The sequence below is a fragment of the Syzygium oleosum genome, unplaced genomic scaffold (genome assembly GCF_021117445.2).
Source record: "Syzygium oleosum isolate NSW1041296 unplaced genomic scaffold, Sole_v2.1 Sole_v2.11, whole genome shotgun sequence".
NCBI lineage: Eukaryota > Viridiplantae > Streptophyta > Magnoliopsida > Myrtales > Myrtaceae > Syzygium > Syzygium oleosum.
The window spans coordinates 3,488,615-3,504,207 of record NW_026607495.1 but is presented as its reverse complement, the minus strand read 5'-3'; the positions used below and the strand labels follow the sequence as shown (position 1 = coordinate 3,504,207).

Genomic DNA, 15,593 nt, shown 5'->3' with positions numbered 1-15,593 from the left:
TCAATCGATGTGACCTATGTCCACGAAGAAAGTAACGAAAAATTCTACTATAAATCAAGTTATATAACGGAAATTATAATCACACTCGAGTCGCTCGAACATTTTCAGTGTTTCCCCAGCCCTAATTACACCTGATAACTCACACAGTGTTTAACCTTATAATTCTTCACGAAATAATATCTCAATCTCACGGAGGAATTACACAAATCTTGCCACAAGAATTTGTCAACCAAACCACTCAAACACTTTTCCAATCTCACGTGCGGAGAAGACGTCTAGCATGTAATTCGGAAAGAATTGCCTGCAGCCCCTCGCTCATCGACAACAGCGCAAGAACTAGCACTAGCGAAAGAAGTTACATGTACTCTGAAGCTTTGTCTACTCAAACAAGGAGTACAATTTCCTTGTTTGTTTCTTTCCTTTCTCTTACCCAATCGGCAAGCCCACTCTTTCCTTTCAAAGTCCACTTTCCACGGTCAAAGTCTAACAAACACTTTTGGACTTAAACATGGAAATAAGAAGCCAACAACAATTCGTGAAAACAAAGTGACCCTTTCCTGCTTTGCTCGATGTCGTAAGTCCACAGAAAATCCAACTTTCTGACTTCCTTTAATAGACCAAGCTTCCTTACAATTTATCTCAGGTTGGTTCTCGTTCACGAGCTCAAATTCGAGACATAATTTCAATAAACTCTCAAGGACAGAAACAATGTTAGAATAGGCTTAGAAATAATACATTACTCAGCTGAAATTATTCTAGGACATAGATATTTTTTCAGCCGTTATCCTGCCATTACAGATTTTGAATTTTGCACAACATTAGAATTTACCCAAATCAATGCTAGCGTACGCCAAAGTCATGCTGTTCTAGAAATTATGCTTGGGCGAAGTCGAGATCTCAGCTCTGTGTCTATGAATAATCATGTTTTTACATGAATGATCTTGTCCTCATGTCCTCGCCATCTCGTTATGGCTAAACAGAAATAACGAATGCACTTGACGTTACTTTGGCTAGATAGCAGCACATTACTAGACTGTTCGCCAATAAGTGTGACATGCGACAGAATTCAGTTTCAGAGCCAACTCTCGTAATCGTGTTAATCATCTAGCAGTGAGTGCAAATATCCTTTAGACAAGCGATGAACCTGATAATTCAGTGTAGTCGTGTTTGTTCCTTAATAGGAGAAGCCACTATGTAGTTCATGCGCATGATCCCACGGCAACTAGCAGCCTATTTTCGAAAAAATATAGGTGCTTGTTGATTGTTCATTCATGATCCTTGTGGAAGGCCGAAGATCTCAAGGTCTCTGTGAGACTATCATGAAAAAGGATTTTCACTCACATCCCGATTCATCGAGGGTGCATTTCAGTAATTGAAATTTCATTGATGGACCACGGCATAGACCTACTGGTGGATTCGTCCGACTCGAGCTCTTTCAACTGACCCTCCGGCTTACTCTCCGTGCTCCTTCGGAGGAAGAAGGCCGGTCGTCGAGGCTGTGGAAGCTTAACAGAGTGACTACTGAACATAAGGACTCTGCTTGCCATGGTAGGTCTATCAACTGGATCTTCCTGAACACCCAGTAAACCAATGTGGAGGCATCTAAGCACTTCATCTATTGAATATGAGTTGCCAATGAACGGATCTAACACTTCGAGTGGTGTGTCGGCTCTCCAATGCTTCCATGCCTATAACAATTATTTTAGTGAAGGAATTTCAACTTAATTAGATTGGTGCAGTACAATATACGTCGTAATAGCACATATGCAACTTACATAGCTGGCGATCTTTTCACCTCCTCCTGATTGGTTGAAGCAGCTATTCTTCTTGCCGCTAATGATCTCTAGGATTAGGACACCGAAACTATAGACATCGGACTTCGGGGAGATTTGCCCGCGCATTGCATACTCAGGAGACAAGTAACCACTACAAACCAAATTACATGGGCTGTAGCATCCATTATGTCATTATAAGTTGATAAAGCCACATTCTGATGAATATGTATGGCGATTAGCAAGTATATGAGGATGGTGTTGTTTCTAATTCATAGATCAACCATAAGATAGACCATATGAACAAGAAATTAAGAGTCATCTAAGAAAGAGTTTGAGACTTACAAGGTCCCCACGATTTTCTTAGTGTTTGCCCGAGTTTGATCAACTCCGAAAATCCTAGCCATGCCGAAATCTGAAATCTTCGGGTTCATATCACTGTGTAACAAGATATTGCTGGGTTTTAGATCATGATGAATGATCCGGAGTCTAGAATCTTCATGTAGATAGAGCATTCCTCGAGCGATTCCAGATATTATCTTGTACCGTCTTGACCAATCCAATTTCCTTCTCTTATCAGGCTCTGCATATTTGTAAAATTATAAACCAACTATTTTGGATTGATAAATCCTCGAAGAACTTCCATCAAGTTCCCAGAAGCTAGTGAGAGTCTCAACTTTAAGTTTAGCTAATCACACAAACAGTTTCTTCCGCATGGAAAATGACAACTCATTGAATTATGCAACGTACCAAATAAGAAGTAGTCAAGACTTTTGTTCGGCACAAACTCATAGACAAGTAACTTTTCTTCTCCATCTAAGCAAAACCCGAGCAGCCGCACAAGGTTTCGATGTTGAAGCTTCGAGACCAAAACAACCTCATTCTTGAATTCTCCAACACCTTGTCCTGAGCTTTTAGAGAGCCTCTTCACAGCTATTTCTTGTCCATTGGGAAACCTACCCTGAAATTTGTTAATTTGATTGTCAGAGCACACATGAATAGCTTCCAGCCGCAACTTCGCATAACAAACGTTGAAGATATTCAAAGATTTCATAAGCCATTGTCAATTTTTGTAACAGATAATACCTGGAAAACTTCACCGAATCCGCCCTCACCCAACTTATTTTGATGAGAAAAATTGTCCGTGGCGGCTTGTATGGTGGCCAAATCATACTGTAGGGACTCGGCTTTTGTAATTCCATTTACGCCTACAAGACGAAACACCACGAGATGGTCATTTCACCAAAAGCATAGAACAGTACATCCCGCATACAGTTTCATCAATCTATCCAAGTATCCAGCACAGGCTCATATTCCGTACTGCTTTGATCTCCTTCGATGGCTTCGTTTGTCTTGATTGCTTTCCTCTTGCTGAAACGACATGCGAGGAAGAGAAGCAACACGCCTATGCCAACAGGAACGGCGACGGCGATGATTACCATAGTAGATTTGTTGCTTTTGCCTACATATGTGCAACCATTTCTTAACAGCATCAGTGTATGTGTTGTTTATGACTATATGAGGCCAACAGGAACGGCGACGGCGATGATTACCACAGTAGATTTGTTGCTTTTGCCTACATATGTGCAACCATATCTTAACAGCATCAGTGTATGTGTTGTTTATGACTATATGAGAATTTAGAAACTAAAATTGCTACCACAGGCCAAAGCAAATGTTAAAAAAAAAAAAATAGAGAACAACAAAAAGAGCACGCTTAAAGAGCAAATGTGAAGAAATTAAAGGTCTATTTGTTTTGCTGAAAACTTCTTGTCACTGGAAATGTTTGTTGAGGAAAACTCCTAATGGATTTTGAAGCTGACAAAACTCTTTATGTTTATTTTGTGAATCTGACATGCATTCAATTTCAGGTTAATATATTCTGGAAGTTCAGAAGGAAATATCAGACTTTACAAGTTTTCAGAACTAAAAGCTCAGTCTCAGATATAAGATATTCAGACTTTACAATAAAAGTCATTCAGACTCTAATTATGAAATATTCAGATTTTACTGAAGACCTACGCTGACTCAGGTTCTGAATTAGAAATTCTTCAAACACAGTAATTATGCAGACGCAGAAGCTGAAATTTCTCAGACGTTGAAGTTTTTCAGACACAGAATCAAAACTTATTAAGAAGGAATCACAACAGCTAGTGATCTAGCATGGATTTCACAAAAGGAAGGTTTTGATTGACTCAATCTCAATCTAATTGATTGACAATCAAACATTATGACAAGTATGCATTACAATGGATAAAGCTCTACTTATGAAAATCAAGATTCTGATTGTATGGGGGACCAGAATCATTGGGATTCAGATTTTGTCAACCAACGGCTACTCAATCCATTTTATACAAATCTGTCCAAGATAAAGATTGGAAGATGATCCTTTGAAGACTGTCGAACGGCTAGTTTGGTAGTGGAGGAGTATAAAAGGAGACCTACGAGAAGCAAAAGGTAGAACGAAATCGAGAATCAACAAGTCCAAAGTCTGAGCATACTCCGATCCTTTTTCTTGTCTTTCTTGAGCTAAACATTAAGTTCTTGAGGGACACTTTGTAAGAGTGATTGTGTGAGATAGAGAGTCCTATCATACACAAGAGTGCTGTCACTCATAAACTGTAATTCCTCTTGATTACATAGTGAAATCCAGCTAGTAGGCTGTCAGCGTGGGAGAGTGGACGCAGGCTTGCTATAAGCCGAACCACTATAAACTTGTATGCAGTTTTTCTATTCCTTATCTCTTACTTTACACACTACACATCAAGAGCACTGTCTATATAAACTGTTTTAAATCTGAATTTTATTCAGACTCAACTGTGATTAATTATTTTCGCTTAAATTGTTTAAGATCACCTATTCACCCCCCTCTAGGTGATCATTGCTAGCTACATCAATTGATATCAGAGCGGGTTGCTCATTTATTGAAGTGTATTACTTCTGAGTTAACGATCTATATGGCTAGCTTGAGTGCCCTAGGTCTCATCGAAGGACAAAGCAACAACATAACACCATATTTTGATGGCAAGGAATATAGTGTCTGGAAGAATAAGATGAAGGCATTTATAAAGTCAATTGATCACATGCAATGGGATGTCATCATCAGATGAGTTAAACCAAGACCTTCTGATTCAAAAGAAAAGACAGACGGAAACATACCAGCAGATCCTCCATTATCTCAAACTGAGCTATCAAAAAGAGAAGTCTTAGATTCTAAAGCAATTTATTCTTTCTATTGTGCCTTAGCACCTATTGAATATAAAAAAATTGCTTCTTATGAATCAGCTCAGGATATCTGGGATACTCTCTATGCTACTTATGAAGGAACATATCGAGCAAAGGAAACTCAAATCAATCTATTGCTTGGTCAATATGAATCCTTCAAAATGAAGTCTGGAGAAATAATTGCTGATATGTATGACAGATTTGCTGACATAGTAAACGGTCTTGCATACCAAGGACAACCAGTCTCAGATGCGATGAAAGTCAACAAACTACTGAGAGGACTATCAAAGCAGTGGGATAATATCAAAACATCTTTTCGAGAGACACAAAGGATCATGTCTCTATCAGTGAATGAGTTAATTGGAGCTCTTCAATCATATGAGACTGAGCAACTGAATGAGGAGAATGAATCCAGAGGTAAAAAGTCAATTGCATTAAAAACTAACATTGATTCTGATGCAGATTCTGAAGATGAAGATGTTGACGATGAAGAACTGGCTCTATTCATAAAGAAGTACAAGAAAATGAAAATCAAAGGAAGAAACCTCAAAGGGAAGAAGCCTTTTGAGAAGAAGAAGGCTCTCGATGAAACAGAAAAATCAAAGGAAGTAATCTGCTTTCACTGTAGGAAACGTGGACATATCAAGCCAAATTGTCCACTTCTGATAAAGAAGACCAAATTTGAGAAAGCAAAGAAGGCCTTAAAAGCAGAAACCTAGAGTGATAAAGAGTGTGAAGACAGTAATGAAGATATCTCAAACTTCTATCTGATGGCTAAGTCAGACTCAGATTCAGATTCAGATTCTAATGCTAAAGTTGAGATTGAGGTAAAGCATCCTGAAATGTCTATTGAAGTGTCAAATTACATTGATGAATTATGCTTTGAATTTAAGGCTGCTCTTAAAAGAATCTCTTCTTTCAAAAAAGAAAATTCATCACTGAGGCAACAAGATGTTTCACAAAAAGAAAAAATCGATTTCCTTCAAAAAGAATTTCATCAAGTCAAGGAAAATCGAGATTTTCTTTCCAAAGAAAATGCTGTTTTGAAAAAGGAATTTTCAGAAATTACTTCCAAGTTTTCAAAAGGTACAGAAACCTTGAAGCATATTCTTTCTATACAAATTCCTTACTACAACAAATCTGGTCTCGGATTTGTGAAGGAAAGTGACAATTTAATTGATTTTCCAAAAGTCAAGGAGAGATTAAGGCAAAGACCTCCTCGACAAGTTTATAAAAATCATTTCAAAAGGAATTTTGTCAATCCTTTTGGCCGAAGTGCACTCAGGTGCTCAAAATGTGGAGATCCGCAACATTTTAAGAATGAATGTCCTAAGGTCTGGAGACCTATTCGAAGAGACTTTGTTAAGATAGCATGTACTAATTCTCAAGGACCCAAACAAATTTGGGTATCAAAGAAAACTTGAGAGGTTGTGATTTTTGCAGGTTACCACAAAGAGAAAAAGAAAGTAGTACCTAGACAGTGAATGTTCTAGACACATGACAGGAGATCCAAGCATATTTGTTAAACTATAAAGCGTGAATGGTGGAAAAGTTTCCTTTGAAGGAAATAACGAAGGAAATATAGTTGGTAAATGAACGGTTGAAATTGGAGGACTCACAATCAATGATGTGTCATTGGTAAAAGGACTCAACTACAACTTGATAAGCATAAGCCAACTATGTGATACAGGTTTCAGAATCAATTTTCAAGAAGATACATGCTCAGGAACAAGCAAAGATTCTTCTCAAACATTTACAAGAAGAAGACATGGCAATATTTATCTTCTAGATATCAATCCAAACTCCACTCATTGCTTGATCTCAATAAAAAAGGATGAAGATCTATGGCACAGAAGATTGTGGCATATCAGTATGAAACAAATCTCAAAAATCTCAAATAAGAAATTGGTTCGAGGTCTGCCAGATTTTAAGTACAAGAAAACAGAGTTATGCAATGCCTGCACTCTAGGAAAACAAGTAAGAAGCTCTTTTAAGTCTATACATCAGGTTTCCACTAATCGTGCTTTGCAACTTCTTCATATGGATCTATTTGGACCAACCAGAACACAAAGTATTGGTGGTAAGAAATATTATTTAGTTATTATTGATGACTTCACAAGATTTACTTGGGTGTTTTTCCTTGCTCATAAAAATGAAGCATTTTCATATTTTTCAAAATTTGCAAGAAGAGTTCAGAATGAAAAGGGTTATACCATTTCCTGCATTAAAATTGATCATGGGGGAGAATTTGAAAATCAAAGTTTTTCAGATTTCTGTGAGGAAAATGGCTTTCCACACAATTTTTTCTACTCCTTATACACCAGAACAAAATGGTGTTGTGGAAAGGAAAAATCGTTCTTTGCAAGAAATGGCAAGAACTCTTTTGATTGAAAGCAAGGTTCCTTTTCATTTTTGGGCAGATAGAGTTTTTATAACTTGTTATATCATTAACAAAGCTTTTCTCAGAGCCATTCTTGAGAAAACCCCCTATGAGCTTTACAAAGGTAGAAAACCAATATTTCATATTTTCGTGTATTTGGTTGTAAATGCTTTATACTCAAAAATCCAAATGACCGCTCTGGTAAGTTTGATGAGAAAGCAGATGAAGGATTTTTCCTTGGATATTCTACAACAAGTAAAGCATATAGAGTCTTCAACAAGAATTCTCAGACTGTGGAAGAAACAATGAATGTGAGGTTTGATGAAAATATTTAGACTCACAAAGATGAATCTGAACCATCTTTCAATATTCAAGAGCTATTTGAAGCTCAACAAGAATCTCCAAAGATTGTTGAATCTGTAGAAGATACAATCCATACTCAATCAGAACCTTTAGAATATGATGATATTCATAAGGAAAGATTTGACAGAAACTGGAAACATAAATTCAGTCATCCGAAGAACCTCATCATTGGAGAAATAGAAGATGGCATCAAGACTAGATCTAAACACAAAGAAAACATCAGTAACTTGGCATTGATATCAGAAATAGAACCAAAAGAAGTTGATGAAGCATTATCAGATGAAAGCTGGATCGAAGCTATGCAGGAGGAACTTCAGCAGTTCAGAATCAATAGAGTATGGGAACTTGTGCCAAGACCCAAAAATCATCTAGTAATTGGAACAAAATGGGCATTCAGAAACAAACTGGATGACAAAGGGAAAGTCACAAGAAACAAAGCAAGACTTGTGGCAAAAGGCTATTCTAAAGAAGAAGGCATAGATTATGATGAAACCTATGCACCAGTTGCCAGGTTAGAAGCCATTAGGCTACTATTAGCTTATGCTTGTTTCCATGACTTTAAATTATTTCAGATGGACGTGAAAAGTGCTTTTCTGAATGGCTATATCAAAGAAGAAGTATATGTGGAGCAACCACCTGGTTTTGAAGAACCAAGGAAGACTGACTATGTCTATAAACTCAAAAAAAGCCCTTTATGGTCTAAAACAAGCACCTCGTGCTTGGTATGAGAGGTTAAGTAACTTTCTTATGCAAAATGACTTCACCAAAGGTACAGTTGATACAACTTTATTCATTAAGAGAAAATGTAAGGATTTTTTACTTGTTCAAATTTATGTTGGTGATATCATTTTTGGATCTTCTAATGAACTGCTTTGCAAAGAATTTTCTAAGAATATGCAGAATGAGTTCGAGATGAGTATGATGGGTGAATTGACATTCTTTCTCGGACTACAAGTGAAACAAACCAAAGATGGTACATTCATTTGCCAAGAGAAGTATGCAAAGGAGATTGTCAAGAAGTTTGGATTGCAGAATTGCAAGAAAACAGACATTCCTATATCTCATTCATCCAAACTGGACAAAGATGAAAATGGTAAAAAGGTTGATCAGAAGGTATATAGAAGCATGATAGGATCATTGTTATATCTTACTGCATCTAGACCTGACATATTGTTTAGTGTCTGTATGTGTGCAAGATTTCAATCTGACCCAAAAGAATCACATCTTTCTGCAGTTAAAAGAATAATCAAATACATTGGAACTTATCCAATGTTAGGTCTTTAGTATTCCAAAGAATCAGATTTTACTCTTACTGGTTATTCTGATGCTGATTTAGCTGGATGTAAAGTGGACAGGAAAAGTACTACAGGAACATATCAACTACTTGGAAATTTGTTGGTATCCTGGTACTCAAAGAAGCAAAACATAGTTGCACTTTCTACAGCAGAAGCATAATATGTGGCATTGGGAAGTTGTTGTGCACAGATTCTGTGGATGAAGCAATAGTTGCGAGACTTTGCTATTGAAGATTCAAGTGTTGCAATCAATTGTGACAACACAAGTGCGATCAATTTAACCAAGAACCCAATTCTTCATTCACGTGCTAAGCATATTGAAATCAAGCATCACTTCATCAGAGATCATGTTCAGAACGGTGATGTGAATATTCAATTCATTGATTCTAAGAATCAATTAGCTGATATATTCACAAAACCTCTTCATAAGTCTTTATTTGAGTATATTAGAAATAAACTATGCATTACTTATCCATTTTCTTGAAGTATTTGTTAGACAGGAATTTTTTCAAACTCAAATGTTCTCCGTTTGAATGTCCATTTCAGACTCAAAAAGAAAGGTACATCCTTAATTCAAATTTTGACGGGTATATTTTTGGCATTTTTGACAGGATATTTTCGTATTTATTACTTTTGGAAGCAAATCAGGTATATATTCTAATTTATCTGATGGATTGTTTGTGCTTAATTTTTTTTTATTCCTATATAATAGGATCACTTCTTATAATTTCTAAAAGAAGTTTTTTTTCTTTCCAAAAACTGTCCTCCTCTTCTTATAAAACCCTATCAGTACGAACCCTTTTTCACTCCCGACCATCACGACACTCAGAGTCTACTTCTCCTCATTCTCCAAGATCAAATCTTTTTGTCTCTGTGAATCACAATGCCTTTCAAAAGACGATCTTCGCGTATTCTCAACAAAGATTCAAAGTCTTCAGCACCAGCAGAATTCATGGAGATATCAGACATAGAATCGGACCACCAACAAGACCCTTCAGAAGCGACACCACAAGAACCACAGCCATCGTCTCCACCAAAAACCATGGGTAAAACTGACTTTCGTTTTAGTAACATCAAACTTGTGTGGAAAGCATATGAAAGGTTGAAACGCAGTAATGCGTCTGCATCGGTTCTTCGTTAGTGTCTGAAAGATAACAGCTTTCACACTAAAGAAAGTCTTGTGCGAAGTTATTCGCAATTTTCCTCTAGAACTGATTATGATCAGGCCAGTACTACTCCAAAGGGGACTACTTCAAGAAAGGGAAAAGAGAAAGTCGGGGAACCATCCACTCCCTCTGACAAGAAATCCATTCGCATAAGCCCTAAGTCCACCAGTGCATCTAAATTTACGATTCCTGATGATGATGCTAGATTTTTTCATAATTTTGAGATGAAGGTTGGAATTGCATCTGGTGTCCAAGGTAATGGAGGTTTATTCAGAAGTACAGAGCACAATGTCTACTATCAGTTGCTACTTGCTAGAGGAATTATGAATCATCGAAGTGTGGATTTCGAATATCTTGAAAAGGCTGGCATTTATGTGAAACATCTTTTTGAAAGATTGGGCATTTATGAATTTGTCTGCAATCTGCACATGTATATGCAGAACTGACTGCTTATTTTTACTCAAATCTTTCCATTCTATCACCAAATTGGCTTCAATTCACTGTTGGTGATAAAAAAGTATGATTTGAAAGTGGAAGATCTGGCTCTGATTATTGAAGCGAAAAATTACAAGTTTACTCCATTGGAAGTGAGCCTAGAAGATGCTTCCAAAGCGGCTTCAGAGAATCAGGATTTTGCTACAGGCTCTAAATGCCATATTTCATATTCTGATTTGACTAGAAGAACTGTGATCTTGCATAAGATCATTATCAATTGCTTGAAGCCTAAAGCTGCTTCCAAAACTGACTTATCCATGTCTGAAATCAAGCTTATTTGGGCCATTCTGAATGGAAAGTCTTTCTCTCTTCCACACGTCATCATTTTCCACATGTACAGAACTCTCCAAAAGGACAAGGGACAACTTCCTTATGGTGCACTCATCTTTCGAATCTTTATGTTTTTAAAGATAACGATTCCTGATGAATTGTGCAAAACCTTTGTACCTTGGATGTTTGTTGAAGAAAAAATGCTTACCAAGATGAATCTTAAGCATTTTGATGATAAAAAGGAAAGAGCAACCATAGCTAGAGGAAAAGATACTCAGCAATCAGAAACAAAATCTATTGGGAGGAAAAATGACAAAGACAAAGCGGAAAGAAAAAAAACAGGAACAGAAAGAAAGCAGACTGTCTCTTCAAGCCCATTCAAGGTGTACAGGAAGAAAAGAAGAATTCTTCTTCGAGATGAAGATGATGAATCGGAACACCTTAAAACAGGACAGAATGTTGGTCCAGAACATGTTTCAGAACCTACTAAAAAGGTTTCAGAATCAGTATCTAAGGACTCACATCTGCATCAACAGGATGATATTCCACAGAAGACAGGTGTAAGTCAATCTCCACTTAATCCTGAAGAGACTTTGAATGAAACTACTGCTGCAGTACATGCAGATTTTCAGGGGGAGATTCCAATAGAGACAGGGGATAAGTTCGAACAACATCCACCGGAAGAAGTTTAGGGACAGACTTCAGAAAATATGACCATTCTAACCCTTCTGCTAGAAATCAAAGAAAAACCAGCTGCACTTGAAGAGGACGTGAAGAACCTTCAGAAAAATTATTGAGGAAAACAATCAGACTCAACATCTTCAAGCAGAAAAAGACAAAGCAGAGATAAGGGAAGCTATTGCTCTATGTTCAACAAATATGGAGAAAGCTATGGGTCAATGTTCTACCAAGATTGAGGAAGCTATTTCTACCCTTGAGAACTTTCAACTTATTCGAACCCCATCAAAGAAATAACCTGTTTTTCATACCCTCTTTTTAAACCATTCTGGATCTGTATTCTTAACAATTGACTTTGTTAGATTGTTTGGATGCTTTATAATAGCACTTCATTCTGCTTATTATTGATTTATTCTTTTTGTTGATGACAGAAAGGGGGAGAGATTATGCAGATATTGTCGTACTAATACTTCAATATGCAGGTTATACAGATTATATACTCAAAGCAAGAGAAACACACAAATCTTACGAGTTTGCACATTTATATATCTGTGTTTCATGCGCTTAATATGATTATTTTATTCAAATTTATTTGACATTTATTGAATCTGCATGGAAGTTTTGTCACCATAAAAAAGGAGGAGATTGTTGAGGAATACTCCTAATGGATTTTGAAGCTGACAAAACTCTCTATGTTTATCTTGTGAATCTGACATGCATTCCATTCGAGGTTAATATATTCTAGAAGTTCAGAAGGAAATATCAGACTTTACAAGTTTTTAGAACTAAAAGTTCAGACTCAGAACTAAAAGTTCAGTCTCAGATATAAGATATTCAGACTTTACAATAAAAGTCATTCAAACTCTAATTATGAAATATTCAGATTTTACTGAAGACCTACGCTGACTCGGGTTCTGAATTAGAAATTCTTCAAACGCAGTAATTATGTAAACGCAGACACTGAAATTTCTCAGACGCTGAAGTTTTTTAGACACAAGCAAAACTTATTCAGAAGGAATCACAACAGCTAGTGATCTAGCATGGATTTCACAAAAGGAAGGTTTTGATTGACTCAATCTCAATCTAATTGATTGACAATCAAACATTATGACAATTATGTATTATAACAGATAAAGCTCTAATTATGGAAACCAAAATTCTGATTGTATGGGCGACCAGAATCAACGGGATTCAGATTTTGTCAACCAACGGCTACTCAATCTATTTTATACAAATCTGTCCAAGATGAAGATTGGAAGATGATCCTCTGAAGACTGTCCAACGGCTAGTTTGGTAGTGGAGGAGTATAAAAGGAGACCTACAAGAAGCAAAAGGTAGAATGAAATCGAGAATCAACAAGTCCAAAGTTTGAGCATACTCCGATCCTTTTTCTTGTCTTTCTTGAGCTAAACATAAAGATCTTGAGGGACACTTTGTAAGAGTGATTGTGTGAGATAGAGAGTCCTATCATACACAAGAGTGCTGTCACTCAGAAACTGTAATTCCCCTTGATTACATAGTGAAATCCAGCCAGTAGGCTGTCAGCGTGGGAGAGTGGACGTAAGCTTGCTATAAGCCAAAATCACTATAAACTTGTGTGCAATTTTTCTATCCATTATGTCTTACTTTACACACTGCACATCAAGAGCACTGTCTATATAAACTGTTTTGAATATGAATTTTATTCAGACTCAACTGTGGTCAATTATTTCCGCTTAAATTGTTTAAGATCATCTATTCACCCCCTCTAGATGATCCTTGCTAGCTACATCAATGTTTTCAAGAAATTCAATTTTGGAGAAAATAAACCATTTTTTTATGTTTTGTCCAGATAACAAGTTGAAAAAATTGACTTGATGTTTAATAATAAGTGAATCAATTAAAGGCAGCTTGTATCTTTAAAAATGGCATGTAACGACTAAAAAAACTAGAATCGACATCTTCTTTATTTATTATGTAATCCATCAAAAGAACAAGAATTAAAAAGATATTAGGAAAGAATTAATGGAATTATATGCGTAAAACATTATGTATGATCCTGTTTGTTTGGGAATGTAACAGAACATGAGCATTATTGACTAAAACATATGAGACTTATTGAAAAAGAAAATAAACATATGATTCTCACTTTTACGCGCAAAAAGGAATCAGGAAAAATGTTTGCCTTCTTGCCAAAAGGGGAAATCGTTTTCCCCATCCTAAACTTATTGTTTTCGGTCCATGGAATACGCTCTTCGTAGATCGACTAGGTCTTCGTTATGCAGACACTAAAAAGTTGAAAAATAATCTTCCAAAAATGATTTTCCTTCAAACAAACGGATCCTAAGCTGTAATCCATTATCCGCCCTCCTCATAATCCTATTTCTCTTTCCTAATTCCTATGTGAGCGTACCGATTGTTTGTTGGAGGTCAACCATTAATTGATTAAAAGCCACCCTTTACCAATAGTCATGTAATCCACCTTAGAAAAAATGTTCACCTAAAATGTATCTCATCTTGACTTTGTAGCATTGACGACTTGAAAGAAGCCTTAATTTCAATAACTTATAATACCGGCAATATCTTTTTTCTGTGGGGGTAAAAAATACTCATAATATTTTTCAACCCAGCCAAGAGTTTTCTTAACAAAAAGTTGCAGCATAAACACCAGAGTTGCCACTTAAACTAAAAGCCCAGGACCAACAAGTAGGGGTAAGCATGGTTCCAGAATAGAACCTTAAGTTGCTAAGACTCTCTCCAAAGCCCCTCCAATGCACCACAAATCTCACTCACCTTTACTACAAGACAAATGATTAAATTAAAATTTGCGGAATCTGTCACAATTTGAGCTATAACACGCTTATTCAAGTCACAATTCAGCGACATATGTGTACGAACCACAGTTCACCGGTTATTATTGCTTGAGAGATTTGAAAAAAAATAAAGCATATATACAGCCACCGTCTAGAAAATCTTACGCAATTAACTTTAATTTGAGAGTTATAACTACTCATTCTCTCGAATTAATGATGCATAAAATCACTTGTGTGGAATATTTTTTAAAAATAAAGCATAAATGCACGTCTTCTTCGATATAATAAAGAAGCAAAGTTAGGACAGGCGAAGTTAAGCGGTAGAAACACACATTTACCTTCAGGTACGGTCACCGGAGCGGGAGGCGGAGGCGTCGGTGCCTGTGCTGGTGCCGGCAGAGCCGAGGCATTATAAAAGGGGTAGAGCTGGTACCTCACGTTGCAGCTCGGGGTGAGCAGGCTCCCCCCTTGCTTCCCCTGAGGCAGATTAGCAATGCCGAACTGGAGGCACGTGCTACAGTCGGACGCCGTCAAGTCTGGCGTGCACTGTGCAAGTGCGTACAGCTTCTGCATGCTCGTGACGTTCCCCTCCGCCACCGCGACCTTCTTCCCCGACCCGCCAGTGGAAGCCCTTACAGCGACGTTGTTCAGGGTTTCTAACAGGACCTGCATGAACTGGATTGGGTCCACGACGTTCCCGTCGTACACAAGGCGAGTCGGCGTTTCCTACATGGCCGAGAAGATGGACCGGTCCGAGTACCGCAACATGCACTCTTCGTACCAGATAATGGAGACCCGCTGGTTGGGGCATCTTGGGAGGATATCCTGCTTTCCGGTGGCCATGCAGTTGCTGCACACGGCGATGTCAAGGTCGCCGCGACAGAGGAAGAGACTGTAGGCCCAATCGGGAGGGTTTTGGCCGGCGGTGGCGTTGGCAAAGCCGTCGGTGCTGTTGGTGGGGGCGGAGGAGAGGGAAGAGAGGAGGGTGTGGAGGTTGGATTGGTAGGTGGAGTTGGGAGTGAAGAGGGTGGTGTTTGGGCAATCATGATCTATGTAATTCGGTGCAGCTTCAGTACCGAAAATCTTGATGAAGAAGAAAAAGGAGGAGAGAGAGAGAGGGAGATGGTGAAGCAAGAATTCATGATTAGGCTAGTTTG

At 37.6% G+C, this 15,593-nt stretch overlaps 1 pseudogene; it reads right to left on the bottom strand.

The window, feature by feature from the left end:
* Window positions 1-1,233: 1,233 nt before the first annotated feature.
* On the bottom strand, window positions 1,234-15,593 carry LOC115673779 (cysteine-rich receptor-like protein kinase 10; annotated as a pseudogene).